Below are 16389 nucleotides of genomic sequence, written 5' to 3'. Positions count from 1 at the left end.
AAATTTAAATATAGCTGCCATTTTAAAGACAGCCATTGAAGGAATCAACATGGACACTGCCCTGCATGTGCCAAGATGAATGGGAATTGGGGCTTTTAATTTTTCCCACGAATGAGGAATTTTGTGTTGATTACATGCCTACCCTTTGTCAACACGTACGTGTCACTAGTTACTAATTGAATGGTTTAGAGAGATCTTCGGACTGGTTCTTTTGAGGCAGGCGACTGCCCCAGTGACGACTGATAGGTCCAACTTGATCGCATAAAGGAAGTAAAAGTCGTTACAAGGTTTCTGTAGGTGAACCTGTGGAAGGACCATTATCGAGACACTGATTGTCAGCTCAGGCTGTCCTATGCAGTCACTACCCATTGGTCTAGAGAGCGCTGATCTTTTCTCCAATTTTTTTTCGCAGGGTACCCGACTTGTTGTAGGGCCTCAGGTTATAGCGATGGCCATGCTAACCATGATATAGCCATCTACATATACCACGGTGGCTAGCAGATAGTCTAACTACCAGTCATGAACCTCCACTATTTTGGAAAAGAAGAGGGGGCATTATGTCCAGGGTCGTCCAACAAATTTTTCCATGTGTACAGTGTCCGGTCATCTGTGTCAACATTATGTTCCACAATAAAAAAAACTAAAAAGAATAAAATGAAATATGCAAAAAATTAAACACTAGGTGGTGGATCACTGAGCTCTGGAGTCAAAATTAATGAGCAAATCCAGTTGTGTGAATTAATGTAAATTGCAGGACACATTGAGTATCGATACAATGAACATACATTACAACCTCGGGCCACGTCTGACTAAGAGTCGGTTGAACTGCAAGTTAGTATCGAGAGATCGCCGACACACTGGGCTCATCCAAAGCTTAACTTTGCCTTGGTTACCTCAGGTGCATACAGCATGCACGTCCATCGCATAGATGTGGTATGTGCTACCCTGTCTGTGGGATGGTGCATATAAAAGATCCCTTGCTGCTTATCGAAAAGAGTAGCCCATGAAGTAGTGACAGCGTGTTCCCCTCTGTGTGGTCCGTAACCATATGTCTGACACCATATAACCATAAATGAAATGTGCTGAGTGTGTCGTTAAATAAAAAAAATTCCTTCTGTATGGATGTTACTGCAGCACAGTTACATTGAGAAAGCTTATGCACAACAGATGATGCATATATGTCCCAAGAAAAAGGATCAGTTGACTGACCTAATAAGTTACATGTAATTAAAGAGTTTAATTAGTTTAATGCAGGTATAAATTATTATTATTATTTCAATTATTGTCCTGTTTTTTAATTATTTTATATCAATGATAAATTGTATTTACAACTATTTAGATATCTTTTGTTTTGATAACATTTACTGTTATGGTTATATGGATAAAGAAAAATGTGAATCAAAGCTGTGATAAAACTACATCACAAGTGTGTGTTTGTGTGCGTGTGTGTGTGTGTGTGTGTGTGTTTGTATGTGTGTGTGTGTGTGTGTGTGTGTTTGTATGCATGCATGTGTATTATTCTTGTATTTATTGTCAAAGAAACCGAAAACAATTAATGCTGAAATTACGTTCCGGGACGGATGACGGCCAATATGATTTCTTTCAGATCTAAAGAGCGAGAAAAAAATGCAACCAATCCAAGGCGAACTACATGTAGTATATATCGTAGATGTTGGAAAATGCCAACAACTGAACTAGATGCTGTCCTCCCCTGAACCCCTATTAAGAAATTAGTGGTGTTGCCAATTGATCACTGATAAACATTTAAAAAATACGAGGGTTGAGGATGAGTAAATTCATGGGTCCAAATAGTTATTTTATACTATTATTATAGTATTTATTCACCTTGCTGTCCATAATATAATAATAATCTACTAGTCTATGATTCCATTTATAATAAATTCTTGTTTAGACAAACTGAAGAAATATGACTGCATGCATGCACATAAAAAATAACTTTCAGTCAAGTTTATTTGCTGCAAAAGTCAGTTGTAAACAAAATGCCGTCAGAGGGTCCTGTCACAGCGTGCGACTTTGGTTTCAAAAATTAAAGTACCATAAGGACACCCTGTTTACAAATCTTGAGAGCCCGCCAACAATCCAGCAAGCCCTACAGCGCGTCATAATATACACTAGATTTTTTGCAAATGGTATACTAGCAATCTCGTTCTGAAATGTGATGTATTTATGATTGTTAAATATAATTATTTGTGAAACTCAGCTGTAGTAAATTTTTTAATTATCTGGAATAGGATTAATAAAACTTGCAGTCAGTTATTAATGACACAGGATAATACATACCATGGCCTTTGATATACCAGTCGTGGGGCAGTGGTTGGGACATGACAAAAACCTTCCGAGAATGGGTCCACATAGAAGGTTCAATCCTAGAACCAAAGCACCCCAGACGAGCACTCTATCCACTGAGCAAAACCCCGCCATAATTTTATAATTAATTTAAATGATAATTTCCATTGCTAAATGTCAGATTAAAATTTAATGGAGACTTGTATACATGCATTGTTTAAATAAAATACTTTAACAGTGTTTTTGTTTAATGACACCACTAGAGCACATTGATTTATTAATCATCAGCTACTGGATATCAAACATTTGGTCATTGTGACACGTAGTCCAAGGAAACCTGCTACATTTTTCCATTAGTAGCAAGGAATCTTTTATATGCACTTTCCCACAGACAGAAAAGCACATAGTACCAGTCGTGGGGCACTGGCTTGGATGGTTAATAGTAATTATCCATGAATCATGCTACATTATATAATTAAATTTGTTGACATTTTAAATAAAATATTTTACTGAGTACACTGCACTGCAGTAAACAATAAGTGTCAGTATGGGTATTAAAATTATCAACATCAAATATTAAATGAAGTTTTGTATTTTTTCAATTAGATGTAAATAATGTAATAGAATATTAATCACAGTGCATTAAATTAAAGGTAAACTAAAAGTAAAACAATTATTCCACACTGGACACAACATTCAAAATTTATTTCAGACAATTTAATAAAAACTTTCTATGATGCTGTAAATGGAAAAATATCTGTGCAGTATGGTATCAGGTCTTTTCAGCCTCGTAACAGGGTCGTTTTGCTCTCATGTTGTTTTTTTTTAGGGGGGGGGGGGGGGGGGGGTTTGTATAAATTTTGACTTTAATTACTGTACAAAAAACTATTTTTATGCACAGTAAAAATTTGTTACGAACACATTTGTTTCTTGTTTTATATTTTACACATTATATACATGTACATGAAAATGGTTCATTGTGGCACTTTCCAAAGTTTTGTGAAACCGAACTATTCATAACTGAATACGAGCAGATTCATTAGACACTATTTGCTTTCATGTAGTTATCGATCCAAACAAAAATAATCAAATAACAAAGAAACACTGTTTACAGATGGCTGTTTGCGGTATAGTCCTGAACATATCGATGTCTGTTCTTGTCATGGCTAGTTTTGGATTACATTAAGTCTGCAATCTTGTTACTTGTTAGGTGGCTATTACGGCAAAATTATGGATAAAATTATTTTTATATACCTAATTTTACATACTACTACCCCAATACATTAAGGGTGAAACGACTCACTCTAGGGGCGAAATGACTCGGTGCGAACGGGAATGAGGGCGAAACGACCCGGAAATAAAAGTTTGAAGTTTTCTATTAGTCCGATTTTGTTCCCATGGCCAGCTGTGTCGGCACGAGGGAAAATTTGAATAAGACCTCTCAGAGTTCGGTACAACGTTCGCAATGAGCAAGCCCCGACATCATCATGTCACTGCTTAAGTAGTCATAGACTCGAACTCATAAAACAACGCCAATGAAAGGAACTGTGTCATACGAAAGGCCTCAACTGAAATGTACTAACCGTGCTGCAGGCACATGTGCAGAAAATTAGATCGACGGCCAGAAAGCATCGAGTGGGTTATCGAGACTACTAAATTTCCACCGATCGAAAGCGAAAATAGAGAATGCCAGACAACTCGGCCCGGAGGACAACTCGGCCCGGAGGACAACTCGGCCCACGTCGAGACAACTCGGCCCAGAGTTCTGAGACAACCCGGCCCACCGCGAGACAACTCGGCCCGGAGTCCAGAGACAACTCGGCACAGGGACAATCTTGTCTATTGTTGAACAAGTGTTGTTTTTTAAATTAAAGTATTCTCACTGAAATAAAAGAATGTGTTTTTGTTAGTATTGAATTAGTCCCACCTTAACCTAAACGTCCCGAAACGAAGTGTCATGTCGGATTGATAAATTGCTGATCCATTTATCTTTGAAGATAGTTTCCGCTGTTCGAATAATTTGTTTTTGTTCTACAGTCGGTGACCTATACATTGGAGATGATCCCAGAAAAAACATGCAAAAGTTCTTTATCGTACTTTATCGTAGTAACAACACTCGCGGATATAGCCTCCTGACTTGTTGTTGTAGTATGAAGTATTTTCCTCCTTCCTAGTTGTGACTCAGATTCCACTTCGGCACAAAGAGCAAGTAAATGATATCACCCTGCAGACGTTGTGTTGTTATTTTACCTGCTATTAAGAAGTAATTCCAATTGGTGAGCATGATGACATTTTCAGCAAGTAATGTATATAACCGTCCAAATTATCTGATAACTTTCGAACAAAATGCCAACTTATCCGTGTGCGTTTTGTTCTAATGATGTCCGACCCAGACAACACACATTACGCTGCGTGCCTTTGGAACAGCCCCTCCCTTCTACAAGTTGGTTCCCATGCTCCACACCGAAGCCAGGCTGGTCCCTCTGACATGCCGGTTTGTCTCGGAGAGTAAGATGCGACGGCGACAGAGGAAGGCCTTCAGGAATCTACAGGGGAAAATTTTCGAACTGTGGGACGCTACACAGATGGTGACGTGTCCACTTCTAGATTCCTGTCGGCCTGTGGAAAGCTCTACGCCCCTCTTGCGCACAGACTTTTATCTTTTGCTGGACGTTTTATTTCTATGTTCTTTTGGTGATTGGCGTTTTATTTCATTATTATAACTATTTATGTATATGTGTTCTGTTGGTTTTTTACGTACATATGTGTGTTTAATGTAATAAATGTGAGAATTTGGCAAATGATGTCTTTTGCGTTATTTCTATAGTATAATACTTCTAGAAACCCATCCGACACTACAATAAGCGCGTACGACATGCACAATTGTCATTCTTAATGGTGACCATATAGTTAGCGGTATCTATCAGTATAATGCATTACTATTACTATAGTACAATACTACGACATGGCCAACTCTCATACTTAACACATATAATGTGTCGCAGCATGCTCTGTCTATCAGTCTAATAACTCGGCCCAGAGTTGTCCGAGACGAGTTGTCTGGGCCAAGTTGTCCCCCGGGCCGAGTTGTCTGGTCCCCGAAAAGAGACATACGAAATCATGGAAAACATCGCAATTTGAGACTGTCATATTTTCCAGGGTTTTAAAATACGTTCCATGTGTCATTTAGAAAATTCAATTTCATTTGTACAAATTATATTTAAGAGCCATGAGGGCCCGTATTCTAGGCAAGCCAGAGAGTCCGACATGATTTTTGAGAGTCCCTGGCTCCCAGACTCGCCTTAAAATCGCACACTGCTGTCACCAACAGCAATCTTTCTTTCTTTTAAATGCCATTGGTAATAAATTCTTAATAAGTTTGAGCCCTGCGAATGGCAAGTAAAAAAAAAAAAAAGCCCATTCTCGGAACCGGCGTGACGTCACACGGCCTAGTTACCGATCATCCGAGTCTTTGGGGGTGAAGCAAAGCCTTAGTGATTACTGTTTTACATAGAATAAAGTTTTCATATTAACGTTTTGCATGCCTTGCATATTGTCATTTATTTTCTGTAGCTAACACATAGTTGCAGCATGTTTTATGAGTATTATAGCAGCTTGGATTGTCATATAATAGAAATGAACAACGTGAATATGAATTAGTATGATCTATATTTAGTACCAACGTGTTTCCGTATAGTTTGTATGTCGCGGGGACCTGACTGGAAGCAGGTTGGGCAGAATATAATTTTTGTTGATGTAATTTTTAGGTAATATTAATTATAAATTTTGACAAGTGTGAAATTTTATTAATATTCCCTTACGGAAATAACCTATACAAACTTATAAGTGGAATATACTTTACTTATACGCCACTTATAAGTTACCTATATACTGGTATAGGTGAAGTATCAGTGTGTATAAGTATAAGTGAAAAAAATGGTTAATTGATACTTCACTGATACTCCACATATATTTCACCTATAAGTGGTTTATCAGTGGTATAAGTGAACTGGAATTAGATATTTTTGTTGTTGTTTCTACAAGTGAAATATAAGTGAAATATTAGTTTGGAGATAGTCCTTTTTTCAAAGGAAATGATGTGTTCCAAATGAACGGGGAAAAAACTAAGTCCAAAACATTTTCATGGTTATTTTTTAAAAATTCATAACTTCTCACAGGATTTATCGAATTCATTGGGAACAGTGGCTAAACAACCAAACATACATTTAGCAGATTTAGATAGTATTTATGATAATTTAAAAAAAAAAAAAAAAAAAAAAAAGTCGGAGTACCATATGTATCAATTAGGAGGTAGTATGGGATATCATATATAACCATATGTATCGATACATATGGTTATATATGATTAAAACAGGATCATCTTGTAATTATCCCATACTACCTCCTTGCTTTCAATAGACTCCCCCATCCCGACACACCTGTCATAATAAAGATCTGTAAAAAGTAGCTGATGGGGGGGGGGGGGGGGTGGTGTGATCCCCATCACCAATGTTTATCGATCACAGTATGGATTTTTTTTTTTGGGGGGGGGCTAAAAACTAAATATTACAGGGTAGGCTACCACACATCTCATACATATATATATATATATATATATATATATATATATTGCTGCTAAATAATAATATAATTATAATTTCAATTAAATAATAAAATAAATAATTTAAAAAAAATAAAGTCAATAAAAATTGTTTTTAAAAAAATCATAATTATTGTTAATTTGTTGTTATTATAATAATACAGACACACATGTATACATGGCAGTTGCTGTCGGTGCTGTTGTTCCAGCTAGCCATGCTGTATTCATGCTGTACGTCTCACACCCACCCACCACCACTTTTTTTTTTTTTTACCAGATTGTGTGAAAATAGGCACAAAAACCAAATTAAAATAAATTGATATTACTATAACAGATTGTGTGCCCCCCCCCCCCCCCCCCCCCCCCGCTTTCCTTTCAGGTATCATTACTTTTGGTCTACTATTATTTATTAAGATTGATTTTTTTATTTTTTTTTTAATCTGAATTTTCACACACAAAATAATATTTTTTTTAGTTTTTTTGTTAAATCACAAGGAAGAAAAATAAAGTAAGCTGGTGTATCACTCCCATCCCTGGTCCTCACAAATCCATTTATAGAAACTACAATCCATAGGAAATATTTTTTTTTTTTTTTGGGGGGGGGGGGGGGGGGGCGAATTCTTCGTGATGGGATCATCACAAAAAAAAAAAAAATACCCACCTTTAGGTAACGTTATCTATATTGGTATTAAAAAAAAAAAAAAATTAAAAAAAAATGGTGATGCCATACGCACTCATCGCACCTCCCCCCCACCCCCACCACCCTGCGTGCGAACCTGTGTTATGTCGCATACATAATCTGAGTAGATCGGTCAGCGTAAGTCTGTTTTAAAATGTATTTGCAAACGTAATTACTTTCATTTATAATATAATAAAGACAGTATAAAATTATGCATAACACTGGCTCTTGAAAATGTTTAGTAAAATCTTTACTCAGGAATCTGTACGTTTAAATTTTATTTATTTATAATTCAATTAATTGGAATCTGGATAATAATTACGTTGTGTTTTGTTATTACATTGTTTATTTCATTATATGCAGAGTAATCATTTATAATGCTTAATAGACAGAAGGCCACAAAGGCGCTAGATTAGTACATAATTATGATAATAATAATAATTCTCGGAACCGAACATACGGGTACTTCGACCCCTGGCCGCCATTGTTTATCACGTGACGCAGTGAAGCTTCTCCTTAGTTACGTATGGTTTGATAGTGAAATGAGGCAACTTTGGTCAATCATTTACAACAGTTAACGGTCACAATGCCCAACACATGTTGTGCAGTTGGCTGCATAAACCATAACATGATGTAAAACAAAATATTGTTTTACAAATTTCCAAAAGAAGAGACTAGGCGCCACTTGTGGGTAGGGTCATTAAAACGACAAACCTGATGGAATTCCATGGCTTCCCTCACAGAATGTGACTACGTTGACTTTAATGTTGCTGCTTGTTGACACCAACAGAGATTACTTTAGGCAAAAAAAAAAAAATTGTTTGTTTCCGGTCACCCGACCGACCCTAAATTTTGCCACCGACCCTGAACTTTTTTTCTTTTCTGCTGGGGTGGGTGGGGTGGGGTGGGGGGAAGCGCACAGAGAAGTTGTGGTCACGGATCGACAAAGCAGACGACAGAAGTACTCAAGTAGGATAACTCTTACACGTCAGTGTGTGTGTTAAATGGAGGTTGAGGGGTGTGTGTGCGTGGGGGGCAGCAGCGATGGTTTTTATACACCCCCACCCCACTTTTTGGCACCTTCTTACACTGTGCCCTGGACCCAATCACTGGTGTTGTTAGAAACTGGACCCAGACTAGACATGCCTGGACGATGAATGGATATGAGCATAACTAATTTGTTTGAAATTGGAATCATTAACCAGTGTTCTACGTTGCGACCAAAATGTTGGCGTGGCGACTGACTGAATTTATTATCGTCGCCATCTGGCGACTGACTCCAAAAACGTCTAAGTATTAAATTATTTGCCATGTGCGTTCAGAGTCCTAGCAGAGAAAACAAATGAAATTTGTTGACATCATTGTGCAGTCGGAACATTTCACTATTTACGAAGTTGTCCGATTGATCACTGTGAATTCCGTATTAATTGTCGGTACAATTCGGAACTCATCGTTGATTTTAGTAATTTGGCGAAAACAATCCAGATACTTACAACACATTCATAAATGATACAAAATGAGTAGTGTCGCACTGTGGCGAGTAACATTTTAAGCTTGGCTAGTAAATTTTGTCTGTCCACTAGCCAAAGAAGAGTAAGTTATAAAACCGAGTGTAGAACACTGTTAATAGCACGTGCTCTTATTAGGTACCACGGTAATTGGTGACACACGAGATCGCATGACAGTACGGTAACGTGTGTGGCGATTAAACGGCTTTTATTACAAAACTGCTAAAATACTGTAGGCCTATAGAGGAAAATATATCGTATTATCGTAACTCCAGTCATCTCATACATTGTAGGTTTATTTTCCAAAAACAACAACGTGCGATCTCAACAAAACAAGGATTTCTCGATACCACATGCACAAACTACAAGTCATCGCGTTTTTTTCCGCATGCAAAGGTGAAGGTCATTTGAAGAAGACTTGGTACAATTTTCGTTGTTGGCTACTGCTTAGGCCTAGTACCCAGAATTTGTTAATATACACGGGTGTAGCCTGTAGGAAGATACCAAAAAGTGGGGTGGGTGGGCACACACGTATAAAATTAATATATAAACCATCGATGCTGCTACAAAGTACCCCCTTCCCCGCTTCCTATGCCAGTGATGTAGATAGGCCTATCAACTGCTGAGCATGGGTAATAATTAAATAAACGGAATATTCAAGAATAACCACAAACATTAAACAGTTCACATTTATTTCAGTGTTTCAGTTAATTGGGAATAAATTAATTTGGGTGATTTTAGCATGGGTCCGTTCAATAGGCTAATAAACATTAAAACTACAAGTCCGTCCCCCAGGGAACGCCTTAGCCCGAGTACTCGGACTGTAAGAGAGCTAGACGGACATTTGAACATAAACACGCTCTCATTATTTATGTCCAAATGTCCGTCTAGCTCTCTTACAGTCAGAGCACTCGAGCTAGGAATGTCTTTTTTATTACTATGAAATTTACTACAAGTTATTCATTTCTAAGCCGATTGATTTGTAAATTGCACACAAAATTAGTATTGTTTTGTTATTTCCAATACAAGTTGGACAAATCTGTGAAGTTTTTGTGCAGTCATCTACTGACTGGATAAATCTGTGAACTTTTTGTGCAAACATCTATTGACCAACTTGGACAAATTTGTGCAGTCATCCTCTGACAAAAACTGGACAAAGCTGTGAAGTTCTGTGCAGTCATCTACTGACTTTTATTGGTGAAAGGAATAGTTTGAACTTTTTTTGTTTTCCTGTCTTTTGAAAATGGCATGTGAAACTTAAAACTGACATTGACAGTGAAATTGTTTTTATTTCTCTCAGCTGGCTGCAAAGAGTAAACTAAGATGTGTGTGTGTGTGTGTGTATATATATATATATATATATCTGTATATGTATGTATATGTATAACATATACATATACATACATACAATATATATATATATATATAAATATATATATATATATACATATATACATACATACATACATACATACATATATACACACACACACACACACACACATTAGTGATTTCCCTAGAAATTTGTCAAGGCATGGTAGACCAAACACTCTTTGGGCATTTTCACCATTTTCGGGGCACTTTTTTTCATTAAAAATACACAAAAATTAATTGAAATAAACATTAATGTAATTTATGTGCTTGCTTTAATAAATGAATGGCAAAAGATGTAAAAGGCATATTTTATTAATTAATAATACCTTTTTGGGTGTTTTATAAAGGCAATTTTAGAATTATAATTAGTGAAAAAGGCTTATTTAACCTCAGGGCAGCATGGCGCTGATTAAGGCAAGATGGTGCTAGACTATTGAGGCATGGTGCTGCACCGTGCTAAAACAAGCTAGGGAAAACACTACACATACATTGTACATATACATAAATCTAAAAATACATAAAAATCTATTCTATTGTGGATCAATGTAATTTGGTGGTTGTGGTACATTTGTAAATTTTACTTGTTCAAGTTAGAGGACTTACCTTTTTACATATACATGTGTATACTGAACAAAAAAAGAAACTTCCAATTTGTACATATAGTATTTGTTGTGTTAAAGAATTCATTGTGTAATGAAATGATATAGGTAGTATTAGCCTTGAGCTGTATTATCAGGATTCATGAATTTTATCGATTATTTTTTCACTGTTAATCGTCGACAACGTGAAATTCAATTTGCACGTGCATGCATGGTTCGACATGTCCCATGTAGTATTCGGTCAATTTGTTTTACTTGACTTACTGACATTGTTGTCAAGTGAACGAAAACGCTTCAAAATTTGTAAAACAATTAATGTTTTTTACATTGTAGCATTTTTAGTATGCCAAGAATACCCAATAATTTACGCGAACGGGCGATTGGCATGCTTGATGCTGGCATGTCAACAGAAAACGTTGCAAGGCATGTTGGGAGTTCTAGTCGAGTGATACGAAATCTTCGCGTAAGATTTTGAACGACAGGAAGCACCAACAACTTGCCACGTCGTGGACGTCCGCGTGTTACAACGCGTGGTCAAGACCGCTATATCATGAACACGCATTTACGCAATCGATTCCAAACTGCCACTGCTACTGCTGCTAACACACCTGGGCTTCATAATAACCGAATCAGTGGGCAAACTGTTCGTAATCATCTGCGGGAGAACGGTTTACATGCACGACGTCCTTACGTCGGATGCGTTTTAACGCAACGTCATCATCTAAATCGTCTTAATTGGGCACGTGTACACACTCGTTGGATACAGCGACGCTGGAATACCGTTCTTTTTTCGGATGAATCCAGATTTTCTGTACAACGTGGTGATGGCAGGGTGCGCGTCTACCGTAGGAGAAATGAACGCTATGATGACTGTTGTGTTCTTGAACGAGATCGTTTCGGGGGTGGGGGTTCTGTCATGGTCTGGGCAGCCATTGCCCATGGTTATCGTTCACCACTAGTCATCATTGATGGCAATTTAAATGCTCAACGTTACCGCGATGACATTCTCGCTCATCACGTCATTCCTCTGTTCCATAACAACGCCAACATCTCGATTTTTCAGCATGATAATGCCACCTCTCATACAGCTAGAGACACTAAATTTTCTTAGGACAAATAACATTGATTTCATTGATGACTGGCCCGCTAAAAGTCCTGATCTCAACCACACCGAGCATGTCTGGGATAGTCTGGACAGACGATTGAGGCGGCGTCCCAACCCACCCGCTAACGTCAACGAACTTCGTCAAGCGCTCATTCAGGAATGGAACAATATTCCACAGGCAGAAATCAACACTGTAGTCAATTCTATGCACCTGCGATGCACTACAGTGGTCAATTCAAGAGGTGGTCATACCCGTTATTAAGTGGGTGTTTTGTTTTTTAACCCCTACCACACTTGGTCAAAATTTCTCTCAGTTTTTGTTAACCTATGGCCATGATTTTTGCACCAAACAATGCATCATGGAACACTCTTTAAACGCATATATAACAATTATTCCCCTGGTTTGTTTTCATCAAGTTATGTTCAAGCAAAGTTAGCGGAAGTTTCTTATTTTGTTCAGTATATATGTCGTTTCATGGTATTCTACAGTTCAGTGTGTGTGTTTGTGTGTGCTTTAGAAATTACCTGCAATAAAATGAATGGTCATCTGCCACATCTGATATTTGTTTTCCATTTTGAAAACACTGTTTGACATGGAGAATACAGCATTTAACTATCTCATTGATATATTTTCCTTGAATATGCTACATAGTGCATCTACATGAGGTAACTTAACCCGGGTTAAAAGCAACTTGGGTTAAATATGTGTAGTCTAGTAGAAGGCATACCGATATAGATCAGTTTATTAACAACCAGCCTCCTTTCTCCAGCTGTATACTATTAAAAATTAGTTTTGTAGATATTACTTAAATTGAACTGCAATAACAATTCCAATACAGCACAAGACTGAACAAGAAAATATCTGCAATATCCATTGTGACTAGATATAAAACAACACCAATATTATACATATATTAACCATTATTTACTCAGGTAAGTTTTTGTGTTTTATTACTAAATATACCAGGTTAAACCCTATTATAAAAACATTTGCATGTTTGTTCCACGAGGTAACACTTATGTTTTATTAGGTTGTAGACCTCGACATAAAAATAACTGAGGGAACTGATTATTTGCTCCCTAATGTAGTTTATGGGGGGCAATTTAAAATATTACCATATTGATACTACATGTATATAAATTCACATGCCAAAGGAAACTATATATTATTCTCCTTGAAACTAATCTCAGGTGTGATGGGTAAGTAGAGAGAGATATTGCTCCACCTAGATGTCTAGGTCTGAGGATGGCTATATTTTATTATTGCTATTTTTTGTTGCCTGCATTCAACCGGTAAGGAAGGGCAACATCATGTGGTAATTTTGCAATCTGTAAAAACAAAAGCATTTCATTATTTCAAGAAACTGTATTTTGTTTTAAGAATAAAAGAATGTATTCAGTGGAACATACTGTTGCCAATACATCTGTATAATAAGATATGACAATAATACTATTGTAATTTTGAACTTGTAAAGTAACAACTTTGCCATTGTTTAATTATTACATATTATTTGGAAATAAAATAATTATTAAATCATAAAAATAATTAACTTAATCATGCATACAAATTTTATTATAAATACAAATTATATATTTTGTAGCCCACATCATAATTATTATATTAATAATTATCTTATCATTTCAAAATTGTTAAAATTTATAATTAACATTACCTGAAAATTGCATCAACAAAAATTATATTCTGCCCAACCTGCCCTGTCCCCTCGACATTCAAAGTACACGGAAACACATCGGTACTAAATATAGATTATACTAATTCAGATTCCCGTTGTTCGTTTCTCTTATATGGCAACCCAAGCTGTTATAATACACATAAGACGTATTGCAACTATGTGTTAGCTACAGAAAATAAATGACAATATGTAAGGCATGTAAAAAGTTAATATGATAACTTTATTCTATGTAAATCAGCTTTGCTTCACCCCCAAAGACCCGGATGATCGGTAACTAGGCCGTGTGACATCACGCCGCTTCCGAGAATTATTATTATTTTAAGACGAACGAAGGTTAAAAGCGATAATATGATTGGTCGGTTCCTGAACAGTCATACCTGGGATTTGATTGGCTTAGAGATAACAGCAGCAAAAAACGCGCCATTTGCAGTTTGCCAAATTAAATTTAATAATAAATAATGACAAAACATTGTGTATTTTGCACTATGAATTGGATCTGAGATCATTTTGATTGAGCAGAAACAATCACAGTTTATTACCGAATACTTGGCTATGGCGGAAAATGAAGAACTTCGGTCAAGTTTCGGATATCCTACTATTTTCGTCACATTTGGAAGGGAAAAAAGGTAAACATGATTTTATTATTTTCTTACTTATTCTAGACACCTTTAATATATAAGTTGACATCTTTAACTGTATTTGTTCTAATATTGTGTGATGTTTGATGACAATCGAACGAATGTAACGTTTTCTACATGATGCAACATTGGGTCATGACACAGAAAATTTCCAAAATGGCCGATCAAGGCATATCTTTCAGGGGCAATTTAAATACACATAGATCACGCTGACATCATAAATAATACATTTAAATGCAAAATAAATATTTTAAGATGCCAAATTGATGCATTTATTACAGAAAATCTTTTGTTATTTCACCGATGGGTACAGATTTTTACAACGATAGTAATGCTTTTTTGGGGCGATTTAGGTCACATGACCAGTTTCACGTACTCTGATAGGTCAGCAGTCTTTGTTTACAAATTAATTTAGTTTTAATTTGTTTAATTTAAGTATCACAAGTAGCAGTCATTTTTCATTTTACTTAGTAATATATATTGTTTTTGGGTACCATATGTTTCGTCCCCAAACCAGTTCGCCACCAGTCAGTTCACCCCCAACTATTAGAGGGTTCGCCCCCTCCCATAATATTATGTTAGGTAATAAAAATGATTTTGGCTTAGGTAATTGGTTGTTTGACAAGTCTTCCTTATCCCCACCCCACCCCCCACCCCCAACAAATTTTAAAAATATTTGTAAGAATTAATACAAGGTTAGAGATGGTTATTGATCTTTTTTTAAGCTTATAAAACATTTTGTTTTATAATTTTAAGCAACATAATGTGTATATTTCATAATCCTTTATGGTGATCAGGCCTGGGGTCACAACGTCATGCATTCATATTTTTTTCATACATACAAAATTAATTATTTGAAAGTAAAATTTGGTTTGGGCTACAATAAACCTCAATTGTTTAGGGTACAAGACGTTTCGCCCCCAAATCGGATGTCAGTTCGCCCTCGCATTCTTAACCAGTTCACCCCCACAAAGGTACCAGTTCACCCCCATAAAGATTTATATGTATTAATTAATTAATTAAACTGGTGATTATGTCAAATGTGCCCGGACTGACTCAGGATCCAACCAAATCATGGAAAGACGATAATCCCTCCCCTCTAACAAAAGAAACACACACACACACACACGGTTTAACATGCCTCTAAAGAAACAATACAGTAATTGTTTAAAAGTAACAAATAATTGGGATTTGGGGGCGAACTGACAAATAGTTGGGGGCGAACAAGCAAACAGTTGGGGGCGAACTGGTACATGGGGCGAACAGGTCAAACTGGGGACAAAACGTCATGGATTCATTGTCTATACAAAAAGTAAGTTTGTTTTGTTTGAAGACACCACTAGAGCACATTGATTTATTAATCATTGGCTATTGGATGTCAAACAGGTAATTTTGACATATAATTTTTGAGAGGGAACCTGCTAAAAATTAATTAGCAGCAATGTATTTTTATCTATGCACCATCCCACAAACAGGATAGCACTTACCAAGATGAAATACCATACGAAATCGTGCAACAATTGCCAATCGATGCATACTTATTGTTTGCTGAGAATACATATAAAATTAAAATATTTATACCATTATATTTTGTGTTACTTGTTTACTCTCAGTTCACTTCATCCCCAACTGTCGGTATGGATGCCCCCAAATATTTACAACACATCTTTGGTTGCATTTTGTATTTATATTATAAAAATTGTTTCATATTACTTTGACTGGGGTGTGGTATCAAGCCTTTTCGCCCCATGTCAGTTAATTTCTTTTCAAAACGCTTGTCTTCTCTTTTGAAAAAAACTATAAAACTCTTAAACTGACACAGGAAAATTCTTGGATAGGATATTGACATACCTCTGGGGATGGATTGGTTTGCATGAGAATGAAA

This window comes from Gigantopelta aegis, unplaced genomic scaffold (assembly GCF_016097555.1).
Source record: "Gigantopelta aegis isolate Gae_Host unplaced genomic scaffold, Gae_host_genome ctg3200_pilon_pilon:::debris, whole genome shotgun sequence".
NCBI lineage: Eukaryota > Metazoa > Mollusca > Gastropoda > Neomphalida > Peltospiridae > Gigantopelta > Gigantopelta aegis.
This window is presented reverse-complemented; position numbering follows the sequence as displayed.